Genomic DNA, 20,292 nt, shown 5'->3' on the forward strand with positions numbered 1-20,292 from the left:
CATTTAATAATTATTCCTATACTCTCCCAGTCTCCCATAAACTCACAGGACTCAGTAAGATTGGGGAATTATATGAATGTCCATGGAGCATCTTGAAAACATTCGTTGTAAACTGTGCTTGCTATCTTAAAACACTCTCTACATACTTCAAGCATCAGTTTAAGAAAGCGTGCTGCTTTTAATTCAGTAGTATTTATCAGGGCCTATGCTAGAGAAAGATTCCTTTCCAACTTCAATAAAAACCCTCTGATTGCTATATAATCATCATTATTAATATTAATAATAATGCAAATAAAGTGTCCCTAATGCCTTTATAAGTAGCCATCAAATGATGACATTTCTAAGGACTAAGATTTGGAAAATCAGAGAAATGTCTGGTAAAGTGAAGTCTCCAGTTTTGCTTTTAACCCTACTTGTCACCGTCCTTACCTGTGTGAAAGGGAATTGATTTCACGTGTGTTGATATTATGTGCAGTTGACAATCCCCCAGGTGTACATAGTCAGAACCTTTAGTGGCACAGAGACCGATACAGAACTGCATTTTCTGCTCTCTGTAATTGTGTAGGTAAGGGATACCACAAAAAGGACTCTGCCCTGCCTGGGATGTTGTTACAGAGATTAACATCTTTGCTGGAAAATTCAAAGCAACGTGGATCTAAAACAAACTGTAAACATATCTCAAAAGTAGACACCTCTAAGTGAAGCATAACAGTCATGTGTGACACTGGTCTGGATTTTTGCAGAAGGACTGAATTATCACAAGAGCGCTCTAGTCTTTACAAATCTCAACAACATCGTCTCAACTTCAAAGTTGTGATTTTCTGTTTTTCAACTCAAAGTAGATAATATCTGAAATGAGGGAGAGAGAGTGGGAGAGAGAGAGACAGAAATGAAGTGAGAAAAGGAAAGGAGGAGAGATCACCTTTAAAGCTTTTCTTTTCTCTTTCTTTCAAATGACACAATAGAATTTTTTTTTTTTTTCCTAAAGTTGTATTAGGGATTCACTTAAGCAGAAATGAACTGTAATATGCAAATAGTTCTAATTGGACTGCTAATAGAGCGTGTCTCTGTTGTTTTTTTGTAGGGAGTTTTATGCCTATGTAATCAGTGCAGACAGCCGTTAAGTAAATGAAGAGGCAACTAACAATGTCAGAAAAGAGACCGGGCGGTTCCGGCTGACACTACCCTAATCTTCCAGGACCCATTAAATGGCAGTTTCAACGCATTACCTACCATAACATCCTTGAATATCACTGATTTTATTTGCAGTATCAAACATTCCATTTCATGCCCCATTAACAGTGGGAGCCTGAGCTTTTTGACGCAGCTAAACATTTTACTAACTACCTGGACTAAGTAACCAATTAACTTTTGGAGACAATACGGCCAATTAAGCGCGAAAAGGTAAGGCTGTCATCCCCCACGAAAATTGAATTTCCTTTTCCTGATGGCACTTATTGTCGCCGTTCAATTGTTAATGGAGATTCGGTCCCTATTAAAGTATGAAGGCAAAGCGGAATGGAAAAGTTCAGAGGACTTGGTTCCTAAAGAGTAGGTCACAAAGTGTCTCAAATGGCCACTAATTCAGTTAACTTTTCTTCATGCCAGATTACTTATTGGATGCGACTGGAACAGGGCTCTAATATGACATTCTGTGAGAGTACATTGTGCAATCTGGTAGCTTGAGAGGAACCCATAGGCCCAGGGCGGTAGTTTGGGACCCTGTATGGGAGGTTTTTGGGGGAAAAAAAAGTTATCCATTTTTATTTTTGTTTTTGTTTTTTTTTTTGACAGCAGAAATATCAGTGTCCGACAAGATATTGCCCTGGTTATCACTGGCTTGGACTCTTCAGAGAGAAAAACAAATCCATGTATGGAGAGGTGGGCTCCAAATTAACCCTCTGTGGTTTGGGAAGTCATTTTCTAAATGGCAGACAAGGTCTCGGGTGGTGATTCTGCTATGTGGATTTGACTCCAGTTGACTGGAATGGAGCACAAGTAATGAACTTGGATATCACATTTTTGAAAGCTTGAGGCAAATTTTATCCCTTTGGTAGACGTCTTTCATCTTTGAAGGTACAGAAGAAAATTTGTCCTGGAGGGCATCTTCCACAGGCCTTGTATAAGTGAGAAACATGAAGCTGATATAGAGTCAGAAACTAAACACTGAACTCAGATTTATCTATCTGTTAAACACACACACACACACACAATCAAACAGCTTTGTGAAAATGCAACTGTTCTCAATAGGAAGAGAAATCAAGAATTTTGAAAAGCAGGTAAAGAATAGACTTCCAATGATGGTCATTTGAATCTGACTTTAATACAAAAATGTTAATGCTTACATATGTAATGTTGTCAAATTATTCCTAGAGCAATACAATTGTTTAACATTTATTTGAAACCTGCTCACATACACTTAAAATCTGATTTGGGCCTGAAAACTCATAAGTAAAGCAGTGATCTAAGTTGTGCTTGAAATTATTAATTTCCTGTATTGTTTAATGGTAGAGGTATTTGATCCCCATAGAACAGCTGTTGAATTGTCATGGGAAAAAAAAAATTCATGTATTCCATTGCTATGTTAGTATTCTTGGTTCATAACTTTTTTATGTTGTTTCTGCCAGATTCTGTGATGATGGAAAGCAGGAACAAAAAGAATTAATGTTATATACTCTCAGGTTTAGATATTTTTTGAAGAATTTGATGAGGATTGTTACTTCCAAAGAAGATTTGAATAAGAAATAGTTCTATGTTAATATGGACCAATTAATAACATTGATTGAAATTTCCTTTTGAAATTTTTCTTGGATTTTAATATCTTTTCTCAAGAGACACAGTTTTCTTTATAGAAGTGATTGCTGTGGGCTATTTATTTTAGCCATTTTCCCATGGCAGTGGATGATTTAAAAATGATTACAATAGTTTGAACTTCCTGTTATTTAAGATAGAGGAGTAAAGCCAGATCTCAAATGCTTCCCACTCCCTCCCCCTGACATCCCTACAAGAGAATAATTAAAACAAACAAGCAATGATAAAACTACATCAGAAGTACTCAAACTGTGGAAAGGGCTGGTGGCCAGAAGCTTCCAATCATCCACATCACTAAGTAAAGATGGCGGGAGCTATTACACCAAGCGCCAAGCGGGGAGGTGCCGCAAAGCCTTAGGGTCAGCTGAGGTGGGCAGAGAGGCATATAGTTTTAGAGAGACCCACATGCGGTTCCTCCCAGCCTTTTGCACAATCAGGGGAGAAGCCAAAAGTCTTTTGCCACTTGAGTTAATAGAAGTGAAAATGAAGAGGAAAGTAAACAATCAGTGCTATCGCTGGTACAAAGTTTCCAGGGGCCCACACTGTACCGCCTACTAGAGTCAAGTAGGTCCCTGAGAAGCCAATCTTGAAAACAGACATTTAACAAGAGGAAAGGGCAGATACTCGTTGTAACCACTGAGGTTGCAGCAAATTCTCAGGCTACCGAAAATTCATCACTCAAGTGTGGCTCTTAGAAGGGTATACAGGAGGGGAGAGGGGAAGGTGACTAATTATATAGCAAAACAAAATAAAACAAAAATCCGGATCAATCAACCAAACTATAAACCATTTAGAAAAAAAAATAATGAATTGTTTTTAATCATCTGGGGATGAGTAGATCTTTTTAATAAACACGAAATTCACATACTAGAAAATGCTAGATATATGTGACTAAAAATATTCTGGATAACAAGTACACACCGTCATGTTTAGAAGTCTAAGGAGAGTCAATCCAGGGAAAAAATAATTCATCTTTTCACAAAGGTCTATTATTTTAACTAATAAAAGCTCAAACAAATCAATAAAAAAGATAGAAAACTAGCAATTTACAAAGAAGTAAATACAAATGGCCAATAAATATATTTCGATTCTCAGTTTTACTCAGAATTTTTTAAATTGCAAATTAAAATAACAGCAGGTTACCATTTTTTATCTCTCTGATGAAACGAATGCTAAGGTTGGTTTCTCCCCAGTGCTGAAGTGGGTGGAGCCAGGCTGCCACTTTCTATATAAACTTTCTGAGTGGCAATTTACTAATGCATTTCCATATTTAAAAAGAGTCCTCTACTAGGAGTGCTATAAGTTACACAAACAGAAATACACAGTTATGCATATACATACATATACATATATTTAACTTTCATATATAATTTAAATGTGTTATATGTATTATATACATATCAACTTTATGTATCTAAGACTCACATATATTAATTGTATATATATATTTTACAAAAGCATTAAAAATAATTTTGGCAATAATCAAAATATCTGCCAATAAAGGGGTGTTATATTATAATAAAGTCCACTGAATAGAAAGATTGCTAGATACATTAAATAAAAAAATAAAGTGCACAATGATACACTTTTCTGAAAAGAAAGATTGCTGATATGTTAAATTAAAAAAAATCAAGCGCAACAGGATTGTTTTCTGATGTGTACATAATATTTTTCATTGAGTATATATATATTTAGATATGTACACACATATTTTTCATATAGACACAAATTTTTCATATATATTTATTTCTACTATTATAAATAATATAAACAAATCTATGTATATCTCCATGTGTTTTGCATAATCTAATACATTCACGAATGTTTAGGGCCTCTGGAATAAATCATAAGAAATTACGTATGCTAGTTGCAGTTAAAGTCTGGTGGGGGTTGTTATAAAAAAAGGATGTTACTTTTTACTTTGGATATTCTGAGTTTTTAAGTTATGCACATGTATTGTTTCATATTATAAATTAATATCCACATTGTTAATAAGAGGGCTCAGCTTCTGGGCACATTTTGCTTATTTGACTGTTTTCCTCTTGATATTTTTCACTAGAAACAATCAAAATCACTTTTAAAATAGTTTTTTTCTTGCTCCCTATGTGATTGTAGAAAATTTAGAAAACAGGCTTTTCCTATCAGGCTGAGCACAGATAATTTGTGTCTATGGACATTCTGTGAAGGCCCATTGTGTCCAGCAGTGTATTAAAACATAAACATGGCTCTTTCCCCAAGAAACTTACATTTTAGTGAGGGGTATATATATTCCATTGAAGTGTACAAATGATTATAAAAGGGTGTGTTTAATGATCCTTTAAGGGCACTTACAAGATTTCTATGACAAGATATAAATGAAATGCCTCATCGTGTTTGGGCTTGAATTAATATTTAGCTTTTTGAAATAATATTTTCTGACTAATAAACTAATATAGTGCCCATTTACTAAACTTAGAAAAAATGCAGACAAGTCAAAAAATTCCCAGTTTGAACAGTTTTGTATCTTGCTTTTGCAGTGAACATTTAAAAAAGGAAATTAGGTAAACAGCTAAGCATTCAATGAAGGCTCAGAACTAATATAACTACCACAATTATATCTTTCTCGAGACATTGTATCATAAGCATTTCTTTATGGCAATAAATTATCTTTGAAAGCATAACATATATGATTCAGTGATACAATATAACTTATTTGAACAGTTCGTGGTTGTTGGACAATCATTTTGAACTTTATTTTTTCCCATACATATTTTTAGCTGTGACTTACACAGGCCCTTTAATGACACCCTATGTATATATTGCCATCCTAATGAAGTTGTACCTTTTCTGAGAAGGGAAATTATGAGATGGAGGTGGCCATATGGTGGAACTGGAAGAGGCAATACACTCACAGGCCCCCAGTTACCATCCATACACTACCTTTGGCTTCCCAAACAAGCCTCCTCCACTTGGGACATTCTGAATCTCCTGAATACACATTCAGGTAGGAAAACCTGCATTATAAAAATAGTGTAAGAACGTGCTCTGAAACCTGAATGTATTAAATCATTAGTTGGATTTTTGTTTGTTTGTTTGTTTGTCTTAAGACACTTTGGACTGGCAACCATGCACAACGAGGAGAAAGGAGATGAGTTTGCAGGGCCATTCCAGAAATGAGCAGTTAAATAGACATACAGTGGCACGGGCTTGAAGTGAAGTGAACACCATAGGCATAAAAGGGCAGTGAGAGATGTGAACGAGCACTAGGTGGGACCTGTGATTGGCTGGATTGGTCCTAAAGCACAGGGCATGAAGGAAAAGATCTAATGGGACTGCTAAGTGTTAGGGCTGCAAACCTTTATAAGATGATCTTAACAAATAGGGATAAAAGAGAAGGGTAAGAGAAGTTAAGAAAGCATTTAATGACAAACACGAAGTCCCCAATTATTCAGGTAAGTTGAGTTACAATTTGATATAAGAGGCAGGTGAGTCTCTTAACCATTTTCAGCATCCAAGGTAAATAAATATGACCGTTGTAGTTGAAGCAACTAGAGAGCCAAGGTCTGACATCCCAGATGCCTGCCAGCAGACTTCTAATCTCCATCCAGAGAAAGATGACTGGGCTTAACACAAGTCAATACCTGTGGACAAAGATAGAAAAGAGTCTACATGAATGAAGAGAGCTGTGAACATACTGAAAATTGAGTGAGCCAAGGTCTTTACAGTGAAGTATACTTTACAAGATCCCTCAAAGTTCTGAATATGGGGGTAGGGTTATAGAACCATAGAAAAATGGGAGACATGGAAGGGGAGGTTTAGACATTTTTCTGTTATGAGATTGAATTCATTCAAAGTCACTTAGATTGTAATAATGAGGTTCATTTAAGACCTAGGACTTGCTGAAATAATATGGTTAAAGCCATGAGACATTAAGATTGTACTTGCCATAACAGAACCCGTTTGGGCTATTATTAATCTAATCTCATAAGTGCACATAATACCCAAGCAAGCAAACCAAAGCTTTGAATTCAGTTTACACTAATAGTAAGAATATCTCATGGGCTTTTCACCGGGATTCTCTGTACCATTAAGCAATTACTAGTGGCTAGAACACTACTAGCCCACATGTCGCTATTCTGGTTAGGGGATTTTCTTGCCTGCCTGACTAAATCTTCCAATTAAATGCAATGGTAGTACCTTCATTTCAGTTCTTCACTCACAATGCACAGTGGAAAGTATTGTTACTTCAAGTAAACAGCTTTAGGAGCTGTTGAACCACAGACATAGCATTTCTGGTTTTTATCATTCCCGCCAGCGGTAGGATATCATTGTGTAACAAGCAAAGGTGAGGCCTGGAGACAAAGACAGTCTTTTTTATTGATATAGCAACATCTTTTATCAACAAAGTTGCTATATCCAATGACTCCTTTCTTTTTCTCTATCTGTAAGTCAGAGACAGAGTTATATTTAAATTTGCTCTATTTAAAGTTCGACTGAAATTTAAAGCCCAAGGAAGGTCAAACTAGCATAAAGTCTCTCCTACAGTGTTCCTTAGAAATAAATTAAAATTTATTTTAATTTTTAAATAAAATATTATAATTAACAGTTATTTCAGTTCTAAATACAATCATATGGTAATAATTATTATATTATGTATATGGATTTTTTCAAAAACATGATAGATTTATGCCTAAAAATTAATACATTTAGTGGTGGAACCAATTCTTGAATTAGTTTTAATTATTTACAGTAAAGATTTTTTCATGATGATATATAGGATCAGCGTACAACCTTTCTGTAAATCTTATAAAACAGTAGAGAATGACTATCTCTGAAACATAGTGTAGTGATTAAGCATGCAGGCTATTAAAATAATAATTTCTGAATTCACACCATAATTCTAGCATCAACTAGCTTTGATTAAATTTACTTATCTTGTCAATGCCTCAGATTTATCTGTTTAAAAAAAGCAATAATAGTACTTACCACACAGAGTTATTGTGAGAATTAAATGAAATCCTAAATTATAGAACGTACCATATTAGTTTAATCATTTATAACCAAGTGCACGTTTTTGAACCCTAGGGACTATAGTAATGGTACAAGATAATGAACACATAAATATTCCAGAGGATTTAGATAAAATCATAGATAATGGTAGCTCCTCCTCTTTAAAAAAAAAAAAAAAAAAAAAAAAAAAACTAGAGTCAAGGATATATGGGCTATATTTATAGATTTTCATGATATAATCACAGAACTTACTAGAATCCCTGAGAAAGTTCCTCATGGTGCTACAACCTGAGGTGGACAATGAATTTGAAGCCCCATTGATACGACAAAAGACCTCAGTTACTATAGAAAGATTTACTAATCAAAACGTGAATTGGATAAGTGCATAATCCATTTATATGTGAAAACTTCCTCCTGGTCCCCACCTCCATACAACTCGTAGAATATTAGATGTCTCCAAAACTCTTTTATAAATGGATGGTAATATTTTTCTCTATCTGATGTTTAACTTGATAATTTAAGACTAGTAGGAGTGTCAGAGTCAAATTTGTGTTATTTTCAGCTTCTTGATAATGTAAGTGCTATCCTACTCATAAAAAATCAAATACAGGCCAAGCGCAGTGGCTCACTCCTGTAATCCCAACACTTTGGGAGGCCGAGGTGGGCAGATCACAAGGTCAGGAGTTTGAGACCAGCCTAACCAACATGCTGAAACCCCGTCTCTGCTAAAAAATACAAAAATTTGCCAGGCGTGGTGGCACGTGCGTGTAATCCCAGCTACTCAAGAAGCCGAAGCAGGAGAATTGCTTGAAGCCAAGAGGCAGAGGTTACAGTGAGCTGAGATCGTGCCGCTGAGATCCAGCCTGGGCAACAGAGCAAGATTCCGTCTCAAAAAAAAGAAATCAGATATAATACTAATTCTTTATTGTTGCACACACAAATCCTCCAGAATTGCATATTAGACTCCCCTTTCTCTATTACTTTAGGCATGCATAAAGTCCCAGGGTCTCATTGGGGTGGTGCAGGCACAGGTAGAAAAACTAAGAAACAAAAATTCTTCAGCAGTATGATCGTTTTTTAGATTTACCTAACTATTCAGACATACCAAACTAATACAATTACCTCAAATTTTGCTTCTTTTTTCCTAGGGAGACATTAGTATTACACAGTGTAAATTATTGGAGGGTTTCTTTCTGTTCTGCAACTTTTTTTTTTTTCTTGGTTGAATTTTTAACTTTAAAAAAGAAGCACCAAATAATTATTTCAATCTTGCTGTTCGAAGCCAAGAGTGATGTTCAGTGGTAAAAGTTTTGGGGGCCTAATAGGAGAAACACTATCTCCCATTATGAAATTTTATAACTGTTCCTTCGTACTTATTTCCCAAACTAAAAGCCTTATTCTTTCCCTTAGAGCCTGGCCAGAATGGAAAACTGCAAGGTTCAAATCCTGGAGTGCAGAAGAAGCATTAGGCATTGACCCTGTGTCTTCCTAATAGATCTGCAAAGTGCTTTGTTCCTGGAAATCATCCGATGAGTAGTTCAGTGCTATTGTATATCTTGTTAGAGCAGCAGAAGTGCCACAAAATGAACTAAAATCTCCCTGCAGAGTTGCTGTATCATATGCTGAGAACATTCTGAACTTTCAACAAATTCATGTTACGATCCTGGGTAGCCATGGTTAAATCTGTACAGGGGTTAAATGAGAAATATGAGTCTGCTGTTAAGTGTCTTCTGAGAGTGACAAAGCTCTGGCCATAAGGGATGGGAGAGGAGGGATTTCTTCTCAGCCCTTCCAGCTCTTTCCAGCTATATCACAGACAGGAGACATAATGCAAAGGGGCTCAGACATTGACTTCCTGGATCCTTACAGCCCCAGGCATTGACACCCCTCTACCTGACTTTTCCCACACTGTAAAATGAGGATCCTCCTATATTATGGAGTTTATTGTGATAGCTAAATAGCTGAGAGGAAGGACATCTCATTTGTTTTAACTATGCGGTTTCCTGTCTATCTATCCCGTCAATCTATCAATCAATCAATCTATCAATCTATCTGTCTATCCCTGTCTATCTATCTATCTATCTATCTATCTATCTATCTATCTATCTATCTATATCTGTCTATATCTATCATGTATCTATTCATCTATCAGCTATCATCTGTGTATCCCTATCAATTAATCTATCTATCTACCTGTCCATCCATCCATCTCTATCATCTATCATCTATTCATCTATCACTTATCATCTGTCAATCTCTCACTTATCATCTGTCAATCCATCTACCTACCTATCAAAAGCAACACATTTTCTTCCTGACTTTAAAAATATTTAAGTGGACCAGGCGCGGTGGCTCACACTTGTAATCCCAGCACTTTGGGAGGCCAAGGTGGGCAGATCACGAGGTTAGGAGATGGAGACCATCCTGGCTAACATGCTGAAACCCTGTCTCTACTAAAAACACAAAAAACAAGAAAAAAAGTTAGCCAGGCGTGGTGGCAGGCGCCTGTAATCCCAGCTACTCGGGAGGCTGAGGCAGAATGACGTGAACCTGGGAGGCGGAGCTTGCAGTGAGCCGAGATTGCCACTGCACTCCAGCCTGGACGACAGAGTGAAACTCCGTCTCAAAAAAAAAAAAAAAAAAAAAAAAAAAAAATTAATTAATTAAAATAAAAATAAAAATTTAGTGACACTCTCTCCACTCTTTTGATTAAGGAAGTCTGATTTTTAGGCTTTGGATTTTATTAGGTCTTCAATATAATAGTTTTTCCACATATCTCTCCTAAATTGCCATTTAAAAAACTGCTTTACTGAAGTTTAAAGTGCACATTTTGATACATTTTGACACACATATACACCCATGAAATCATCACCACAATCAGGATAGTAAATCTATCCACTACCACCAAGATTTACTTGCACTCCTTTGAACTTTCTTCCCAGTCCCCACCCCCTTCCTATTCCCAATCCCCAATCCTCAAGCAATCACTGATTTGCTTTCTGTCGCTATCAGTTAATTCAAATTTTTTAGAACTGTATATAAATAAAATCATTCGATGTGTATGTACTTTCTCTGTTCACTCAGTACAATTTGAGATTTAGCTATGTTTTTGCATGTGTCAATAGTTTATTTTTTTATTGCTCAGTACTAGTCCATTTTATGGATACGTTGAAATGTATTAATGCAATCCCATATTGATAGGCATTTGGGTAGTTTCCAGGTTTGGACTATTACAAATAAAGCTCCTATGAACATTTGTGTGCAAGTCTTTTTATGAGTATATACTTTTATTTCTTTTGGGTAAATACCTAGAAGTGGAATGGGTGTATCACATGGTACGAAATATTTAAATTTTTAAGAGAATGCCAAACTGTTTTTCAAAGTAATTGCACCATTTTATATTCCCACCAGGAATATATGAGAATTCCAGTTCCTCTACATCCTCACAGACATATTGTATAGTCAGCTTCCCCACCTTCAACCTGTCTCACCTCATTTCAGGCATTTGAATAGGTATTAAATGGTATTTTATTGTGATTTAAATATCATTTCCCTAATGACTAATCAAATATATTTATACGTTTATTTTACTTTCTTTAAAGTATTTGTTAAACTCTTTTGTACGTTTTTAATGAGTTATATTCTTAATGAAGATTGAAAATTCTTCATACAGTCTAGAAACAAGTCCTTTGTTTTGCAAGTATTCACTTTCCAATCTGAGAAAAGGAGAGGGAAAGAGAGAGAGAGAGAGAGAGAGAGAAATCTTTGTGGCCTTAAAGATTTCTAAGGAATAATAAAAAAAAAATCGTGATCTTTAAAGGAAAAAAAAATTAGCTTAAAACATGTTTTCTTCAAAATACAGTCTACAGATCTCTCCTCTCCTCCCCTCTCCTCTCCTCCTCCTCCTCCTCCTCTCCTTCTTTCACCTTCTCCTCCCCTCTCCTCTCTCTTCTCGTGCCCCCTGGCATCTCTGGCCCACTTATGACCATTACTTGCCCCAGAGTTTCTGATACAAAAAATTTCCCCTTGTGACTTCATGCAATATTCCATTAAAACAACAGCTGCTGCCTACCTATTGGGCTCTCCTGGAAACAGAGGCTTTCACAATCTCCAAGCCTGTGACTGTATGCCAAGTTTCCCGTCATGCTTTTGGTAATGAAAACTGCACTCCACGAGCTCAGTACAGCTACTGAGGCTTCCCTAGGACATGATGGAGCCAAACTTAGGCCCCCTGGCATATTTTACCTGCAAAAGTGGGTAGCTTTGTCTATCCTCAGACTTGTGGCACATGCCAGAGTGCCGGAGGAGGTCACCCCTCTTACAGAGCCCTTGGCTATCTGAAAGCCCTTGGGATTCCCCAAGTGAACAGTAATGGGAGTTCGCAGACTGTGTGGATGACACTGCTGACCATCCTACATGGTAGAGCTCAGTGAAATGTTGCTGTTTTTCATCCCTTAACCAGGAGATCCCTGGTAAAGGACAGTACCCAAGGAACAGACTTGGCCAAGCTTCAGGCAGTCATCTTAGCCCTGGATGCCCTGGCCAACAAAAGGTCTCATCTTCACATTGATTAGAAACTATTGGGCCAGTGTGTAGAAACTGTCCCATTCAGGTAAAAACATCTGGAAATTTCTTGCCTCACAGATAACCAAAATATAACTCAAAACCATGTCTGCATATATACTATGGCCACAATAAAAGTTCTTATCCCAACACTTTATCCTTTTTGGAGTTAAAAACATTACTCATGATAAACAAGACACATTTTATTTTTCAAAATACTTAATCTGGGTTCTTGGAGGAAGCATTCAATAGAAGTTTCATATCCCTAATATGTCCCAGAGAGCCAATTTATCTGAGAGATATCATGGTCTCCTCATAAACTCCTTTTCAAATTACTGTCCGATAGATCTCCTACCAAATGAGCCTCTATGTTGCCCCAAGCCTTAACCTGGCTTGATAAGTGTTCACTCTTACCACCATCCCACAAGGGCTAGAGGCCAGATTGAGGTACATGCTGTCTTGGGATGCATTGACTATAGATTGTCCCATAGGCCAGATAGCCACTCATCTGATATGAGACCAATTTCAACTTAAACTTCCATCAATAAACAAAAACCAAAACCATGTGAAATGCAGCTGCACCCCTATCTGTTGACTGTCTTATTACAAATGTTCTGAGTGTCTTAATTTGTTTACAATTGGGAGGCCCAAATCCTCCAAATAAGCCATTGTTTCAACCAAGCACAGAAAATGCTGAGACCCACCTCAACCTGAGTGGGTATCCACTTGAGAAAGGGTATCTCAAGCTCTACATTCCAGATGGTGTCACCCTGACCCAGGAGAGCTCACTGCTGGAGATGCCATAATGTCAGATGACATGGCCCCAACCAACAACCCAACCAATGCAGATGGCTTCCCTTCCTGCACCAGAGATGACTTCACCTGAACAGTAAAATCTCCACCTCTGTGATACCCATCAACTGTCTCTTGAAAGGCACCAACTGGACATAGGAGACTTTTGCTTTTCTTCCTTTAACTTAGACATTCCATTATGTTTCTGAGCTTGCTGTCTGCTCAGTCCATGATCCTGGCATACTGCTTGCTCTCTGCCAAGCATATACACTACACTCCCGTGCCTAAAGAGAAACCTGGTAGAGATTACTACTAACAGTGCCATTCTAAAAAATAACAGAGATTATTGCTTTCCCCAGAAGGTACCTGCCTTATATCAGTCAATTTCTTGACCCTTAAGGACAGGAGTAGTGCCTTCTCCGACTACACTCCTCCATTGTGAATTCCTGCCTTGCATCGCCAGCCATTACCATTCATTCCCTTGGATTACACATAAATATCACTAATCTTTATTAAATTAGGAGTCCATACCCTCCAACAACATAACTGATGGACCTGCCACCTTGATCTTAGCATATTTCTAACATATTTTACAACTCCATCAAAATATTTTTAGAGACTCCCCAAAATTTCAGCTCTATTTTCCTGGATAATGCCATAAAAATGGGAAACTTAGTTATGGGGTGAACAACAAAGACTCTTTGTACTCCTACTTGTATTCCTTCTTTCCATTTTCATGATAAAATATTTTCTATACTGTTTAAAGAAACAAATGTCCTGCTTTCTAAATGTCTCTATAATCATCACCCCAAAGCTTCCTTAATCTGTTGTCAAAATTTCAGAGGACCAACTGCATTATTCATGTTTTTTATTTTCTATGTTTTATGTTGTTTTGACATCCTTAGGAGTCCTTGCTGGCTGGGGAGAGAATGTCCCTCCTAGGGCTAGCAGATTCCTAGAGAAGGGAAACAACTTGTCAGTGAGCCTGCCTTTTATATACAAACTACACAATCCAGAATCAATACCACAACCACCTTCTTCCTCTAACTCTCACACATCAGGCCAATAGTTCGCCTACCTTATGTCAACCCAGGGTCAGGTACCAGACAACCTGGGGTAACCCCTACTTCCCAAAGCCTGCTGGAATTATTCAAACTGGCCAATCTTAAACTGTTGACTCTGCCTTGCCCTGCCTTTCCTGCAGAATATATCAAAACACTGTGGCCTATGACTTTTCTGCCTCCTAACCGACACTAGTGCTTACCCCTGTGAATTAATTCTGGAATGTTTCTATTGCTGTATCTTAAAATCCATTAATTGTTTTCTCTACGATATCTAATCTGCTGTCAATCCCACTGCTATGGGCTGAATATTTTTCTTTCCCCTCAAAATTGTACGTTGAAACCATAACCTTTAATGGGTTCTTTCTAATCCAATGAGATGGTACTTAAAGGTAGGGCCTTTGGGAGGTAATTAGGTTTCAAGTCACAAAGGTAGAGTCCTCATGATGGGATTAGTCCCCTTATAAGACAAGACCAGAGGGTTAGCTCCTTCTCTCCTCCATGTGAGGATACAGCAAGACGATAGATGTCTGCAAACCACAGAGAGATCCTTCACCACATACCAAATCTTCTGGCTCCTATATCTCAGATTCTCAGTCTCTAGAACTGTCAGAAACAAATGTCTGTTGTTTAAGTCCCCCAGTCTATGGCAATTTGTTATAGTAGACTGCGCTGACTAATATACCCAGCCAGTGTATATTTTATCTTAGACATCGTAAAATTGTTCTTAGAAATTAAATTTGGTTCATTTTTATATCTCCATGTTTCTACTTACCATCTGAACATATGGAATACAGTATAATTGTTTTAATGTCTATGTCTGCCAATTCTAAAATCTGTGTTAGTTCTCGGCTGGTTTTAATTGATTGGTTTTTCTCATGATGATACTTTATGTTTTTCTGCTTCTTTGCATTCCTGGTAATTTTTGATTAGATGCCAGACATTGTGAATTTTACCTTGTTGGGTGTTGAGTCATTTTGTGTCACTATAAATATTCTTGAGCTCCATTTTAGGATGCAGTTAAGTTACTCAGAAGTAGCTTTTGTGTGTGTGTGTGTGGTTGTCTTGTTTTTAATATTTGTCAGACAAGGCCAGAGCAGTGTCTAGAGCCAATCATCCCCCACTAATGCCCTTTTTAAATACTATATTCAACAATTTCTTAATTATGAAATTTCCAACCTGGCAATAAAGGACAGACACTCTCCTCAATCCTGTTCAAACACTGGGAACTATTTCTTCTGGTCCTTTTTTGTAGTTCTTTTCCTGGCTTTGAGTGGCTTCCTCACACACATGCACTGAAGAGGAGTCCTCTGCAGATCTCTGGCATTCCCTCATGGTTCAGCTCTCTACGGCTCTTGCCAAATTACTCTCTCTGGGCGTTCATCTCTGTCTCAGCTCAGGAAGTAGGCCATGGTCTGCCTGGCCATGGTTTGCCTGGTTTATGCCCCCTATGCCACAGCCACAAAACTCTCTCAAGAAAGTAAACTGAGGCTGTCACAGGACTTATCCTCTTTGTTATTTGTCTCCTACTAATTACTGTACTTCATTGTCTTGCATCTGATACCATAAAAAACATTGTTTTTGCCTATTTTATCTAATTGTTCTGGGTTTCTTTTCCAAGGAAGAAAGTAAATCTGTTTCCTGTTACTCTCTCTTACTTTCCTTCTAACATAACTCAACAATATTTCTATTTAAATATTATTACCCCACTTATTTTCTTTCCTTGGCTTTAATTATATCATAACCTTTTTTTATAAAGTCCCATCAAATACAATATTCTGTCTTTAATTTCCATGTGTTTGGACTGATTTTCTCCTCCATTTGTCTCTTTAATTATAGAGTAAAATTATTTTTAATAAATTTATTTAAATTTACATTTATTTAATTTAAAATTATTTTTTACTTGCCTAATTCTAATTCTCCACTTTTCCTATTACTTACCCAACCGGCAAGTTAATACATCAGTTAAGGCAATCCCTTTCTCCTTTATTCCCTGTGTGTATATACAAACTAAGATAAATATGTTTGTACTCAATTTGAAGTTAGGTGATCAGCCATCAATACTACTGATTCTACTCTGTGCATTGCACTAGTACAGAGCATGGCTAGCATATAGATACCATTTTCTAGGAACTTAGAATCAAACAAGGAGCTTAGACTCAAACATAATAGCTATGACAAAATATTAATTTTCTGTCACTACTACAGTAACTAATTAGACGCATGAAGTGGGAAAGTTACTTTTAAAACGGAAAATTGCTGGAATTAAAGAAGACAAGAAAAGTACCTAGTAGATTAGTTAAATAAATAATGGCATAACCATAAAGGGGGATATTTCTGAGATTTAAAATGATATTACAGAAAAAAATGTCATGACATGGAAAAGTATTCATGATGTGTGAAGCAAAAATTCAGTCTAATTGTTTATATGATGTAATTAATATGTAGTGATATGCCACTAGCACAGGAAATTCTGAAAGAAATGCCTCATGTTCAATGTTAATGTTGGCTGATGTTTAACTCTAGATAGTGAATTCACAGATTGGATTTCCTTTATTCTCATATGTATTTTCTCAATTTTAAGAAATGTAATAAAATTATTTTTTATTGTGTAATTAAAAATATTTTTAAGTTAAAGTTGCCCAACACAGAATCTGCCACTAAGTATGCATCATATAATTTTGGTCATTTTCATCTCTTTTATATCTCCTTCCTTCTATTCTATATATTATTGCTTTATTACATGATGCCTTTATTTTTAAATGTTTCTTATGTATACATCTTAAGTAACTAGCAAGACTATAAACTACTTGAGGACAGGGTCATAGTATTCTTACTACTCTTGATTTTAATTAGTGTAGTACTGGACTTCATAAAGAGATTAAATATATCTACACACACACTGTGTGTGTGTGTGTGTATATATATATATATATATATATAGAGAGAGAGAGAGAGAGAGAGAGAGAGAGATTATTTGGAGAACTTTTTCTTATTTTGTCCTTAAATTATTTTACATTAGGTATTAAGAAGAATCCAACAAGAAACAGGATTTTCTTCAATATTCTGTAAGCTTTGTAGAGATGGAAAAATTTCTACTGATTCCTTTTCTAAACTTTTCAGAAACTTGCCACATTTCAGAAACTTGCTTCTATGTGAATATGTTTTTTACTTATAATATTAGTTATAAATACTTATTTTTCCTTACTTTTCTATACAAGTCATTAGATTTAGGTTTGAAGTTGTCCTAGGCATAAGGCTTTTAAAAATCTATTGACAAGATTCCACTTCTGCCTGCCCTAATCCAGATGAAGGAAGTGAAAATACAGGAGGAACTTGCCACTTCATGAAATAATTTCATTCTGCAGCCTAAACTCGTTACTAACGTCTGTAACCCTTAATTAATTAAAATGACTCCAGCCATGGGATTCTGTGGTGAAGAGGTTCCTAGTAGTTACATGTATTCAACCTGAAATTCAGTTAAATGTGAAAGATGCTTAAACACGCATCAATGAATAAAAAATGAAAACCTTGTTGAATTCACTCAACCATTTGCCTCTTTGTCTCCTATATCTCGTTTCTTCCTTTGGGATTTAACAATATTTTTTCCTAAATAAAAGTTTAAAAATACATTTGTTAGGTAGATTTAAAGAAGGTGTCAAATGTTGATGAATTTTTGTCCTGAGATAATTTTTTTTTTTTTTTTTTTTTGAGATGGAGTCTCGCTCTGTCACCAGGCTAGAGTGCAGTGGTGTGATCTTGACTCACTGTAAACTCTGCCTCCCGGGTTCAAGAGATTACCCTGCCTCAGCCTCCTGAGTAGCTGGGACTACAGGCACCCACCACCACACCCAGCTAATTTTTGTACTTTTAGTAGAGATGGGGTTTCTCCATGTTGGCCAGGATGGTCTCAATCTCTGGACCTTGTAATCCACTCACCTCGGCCTCCCGAAGTGCTGGGATTACAGGCATGAGCCACCGCGCCTGGCTGAGATAATATTTTTAGTTAAAAATTTCAAAAGGGCAATTCCAATTTATTTCATCAAAATGACATCATTTGGAACAATATCACGCTAGTCTGATAAATGTGGCTATTGAGAGGAGCAACCATATCACTGATATGAGATTCTTGCTTAAGTAGCGCAGTTCACCAAAGAGTAAACTCATTTATATCTAGCTCCTGATGAGCTAGATCATCAGGACCTCTAGAACTTAGACAAGATCTAGTGCAACAAATGTTAACAAGGTAGCCTTAGCCCTTGAAATCTACCACAGCATCTGAAAAGAAGTGACTGATATTTAAAGATGGAGGCAACACCACAGTAGTATTTTGATATACCTTTGGTAAGTTCTCATCCATCGCCTCTTGAATTTTTATTCCCTCATCTGTAGCTGTGGTTGAGGCCCTGTTAACTCATGTTAGTGTCCTGGCTTCTTTCTCCTTCAGGACTTACACTTCTTTCCCCCTGATTAATCTTCCTAAAACTTCACTTACATCATCCTCAATAAACATTTAGTGCATTGGGATGAAGTCTGGTGAATTTAACCATCATTTAAGGTCTTCTCTCATCTTTTTCAATCTTTAATTTATACCAAACACTTTTCATTCCAATCAATTTGATTAACTGTCTTCTCAAAAGACTTCACACAAATATTCCACAAGTGCCTAAAATCATCTGGAAACCATGCTGAGTCCTGGAATTGTATACTCTAGGTGGGAAAACAGTCCCCAACTTCAAGAAACTTACAAAGTAAAGTAATGGAGAGGTAAATCAGTAGACTGTTTCAGCACAAGGTGATAGGTTAGTTCTACGACTGAGGTATACATGAAGCCTGCAGTTATAGATAGGACAAATAAGTAAGATTTGGCAGTGACAGCACAAATAAAATCTCTGGTGAGATTTTGTCATTTTTCTCAATCAATGAAAGCAATTATAACAAGTACATGAAGATGGGTGTAAACCCTTAATAATGTAATGGGGAAAATGGCAGTAATGGGGAAAAGAGCAGTGTAGATAAAACAAAGTTCTATATTCTTTAATTCAATAAGAAAAGTGACTTCTTACACTTTCCACTATGATCTCAAGTGAACACACAAAACAGGCGAGGCTTTATAATCATTTTCTTAACATGAAGAAATAGAGTAGTTGAGGTTTGACCACGGCCATCCAGCTTTGTACATGTGTAGCCAAATAGGCTTCACACTAAAATCTTCCTGCTATGAACCCATTATTTTTCGATCATACCAGTAGATGCAATTCTCATCCATTGCCTCTTGAATTTGGAGACACTTGATTGGACAGTGGCAGCTGTAGATTTCCAAGATTTAGTGGTTATACTTTTATTCATGTTTTGATCAATCCACATTTGAGATGCAAAATAAAAGATACGTGGAACTTGAGTATTAAGATTTATATTGTTGATTGAATATAAATAATTAGTGTGATCTTGATTTGAGACATAGATTTGGTTGCCTAGAATGATGATCTGGATATAAACATTGATTGTATCAGTGAGTTTTGGATCTTATCTATGTATATACGTCTACGTGTATATATTTCATAATGCTCAATGGAAAGTACAGCTGTGTTCCATTTTATTCAGTCTCTACTATGCAGTTTTATTAGGACCACTGAACAGAAGCTGAAGCCATTAGTAGTGGCAAGTTTTCCCGAAGTCCTCCTGCACAAATGGAATCAAAGAAAGGCACACGTTGCAGGCAGTGCTAGTACCATTCAGTGTCTGAGCTGCACGGAAGGAGCGACACTGTGGAAGGGAACTGGCAACAAGATACTTGGAAAACCTGGAAGAGCAGCCAGGTGCCTCTAAAAGAGCTCGGAGTCGGTTTTCTTTTTTTTTAATTTCTCTTTTAATCCAAATAATATTCACAGATTATACATAATAAAGTGATGAATAAATATAATGAAAAGAAGATGATCAATATATTTCACCCATCATTCTGATACTAGCATCAATTAGAATGCTTTAAATAATTTTATTAAAATTATAAATTAATATAACGGTATTACAGAAACTTTAAGAGAAATCAAGAAAAATTGTTCATTATACAATTAAC

At 36.4% G+C, this 20,292-nt stretch overlaps 1 long non-coding RNA gene across 1 annotated transcript in view; it reads left to right on the plus strand.

Annotated features, from left to right (window-relative positions):
- LOC123574484 (uncharacterized) overlaps window positions 1-10,127 on the plus strand; it is a 29,350-nt gene extending 19,223 nt beyond the window's left edge. Inside the window, exons 3-5 of the long non-coding RNA XR_006699424.3 lie at window positions 1,085-1,404; window positions 1,795-1,881; window positions 9,211-10,127. This is a non-coding gene — a long non-coding RNA (uncharacterized lncRNA). The remainder of the gene's footprint in view (window positions 1-1,084; window positions 1,405-1,794; window positions 1,882-9,210) is intronic.
- Window positions 10,128-20,292: the final 10,165 nt, after the last annotated feature.

This window comes from Macaca fascicularis, chromosome 7 (genome assembly GCF_037993035.2).
Source record: "Macaca fascicularis isolate 582-1 chromosome 7, T2T-MFA8v1.1".
Lineage (NCBI taxonomy): Eukaryota > Metazoa > Chordata > Mammalia > Primates > Cercopithecidae > Macaca > Macaca fascicularis.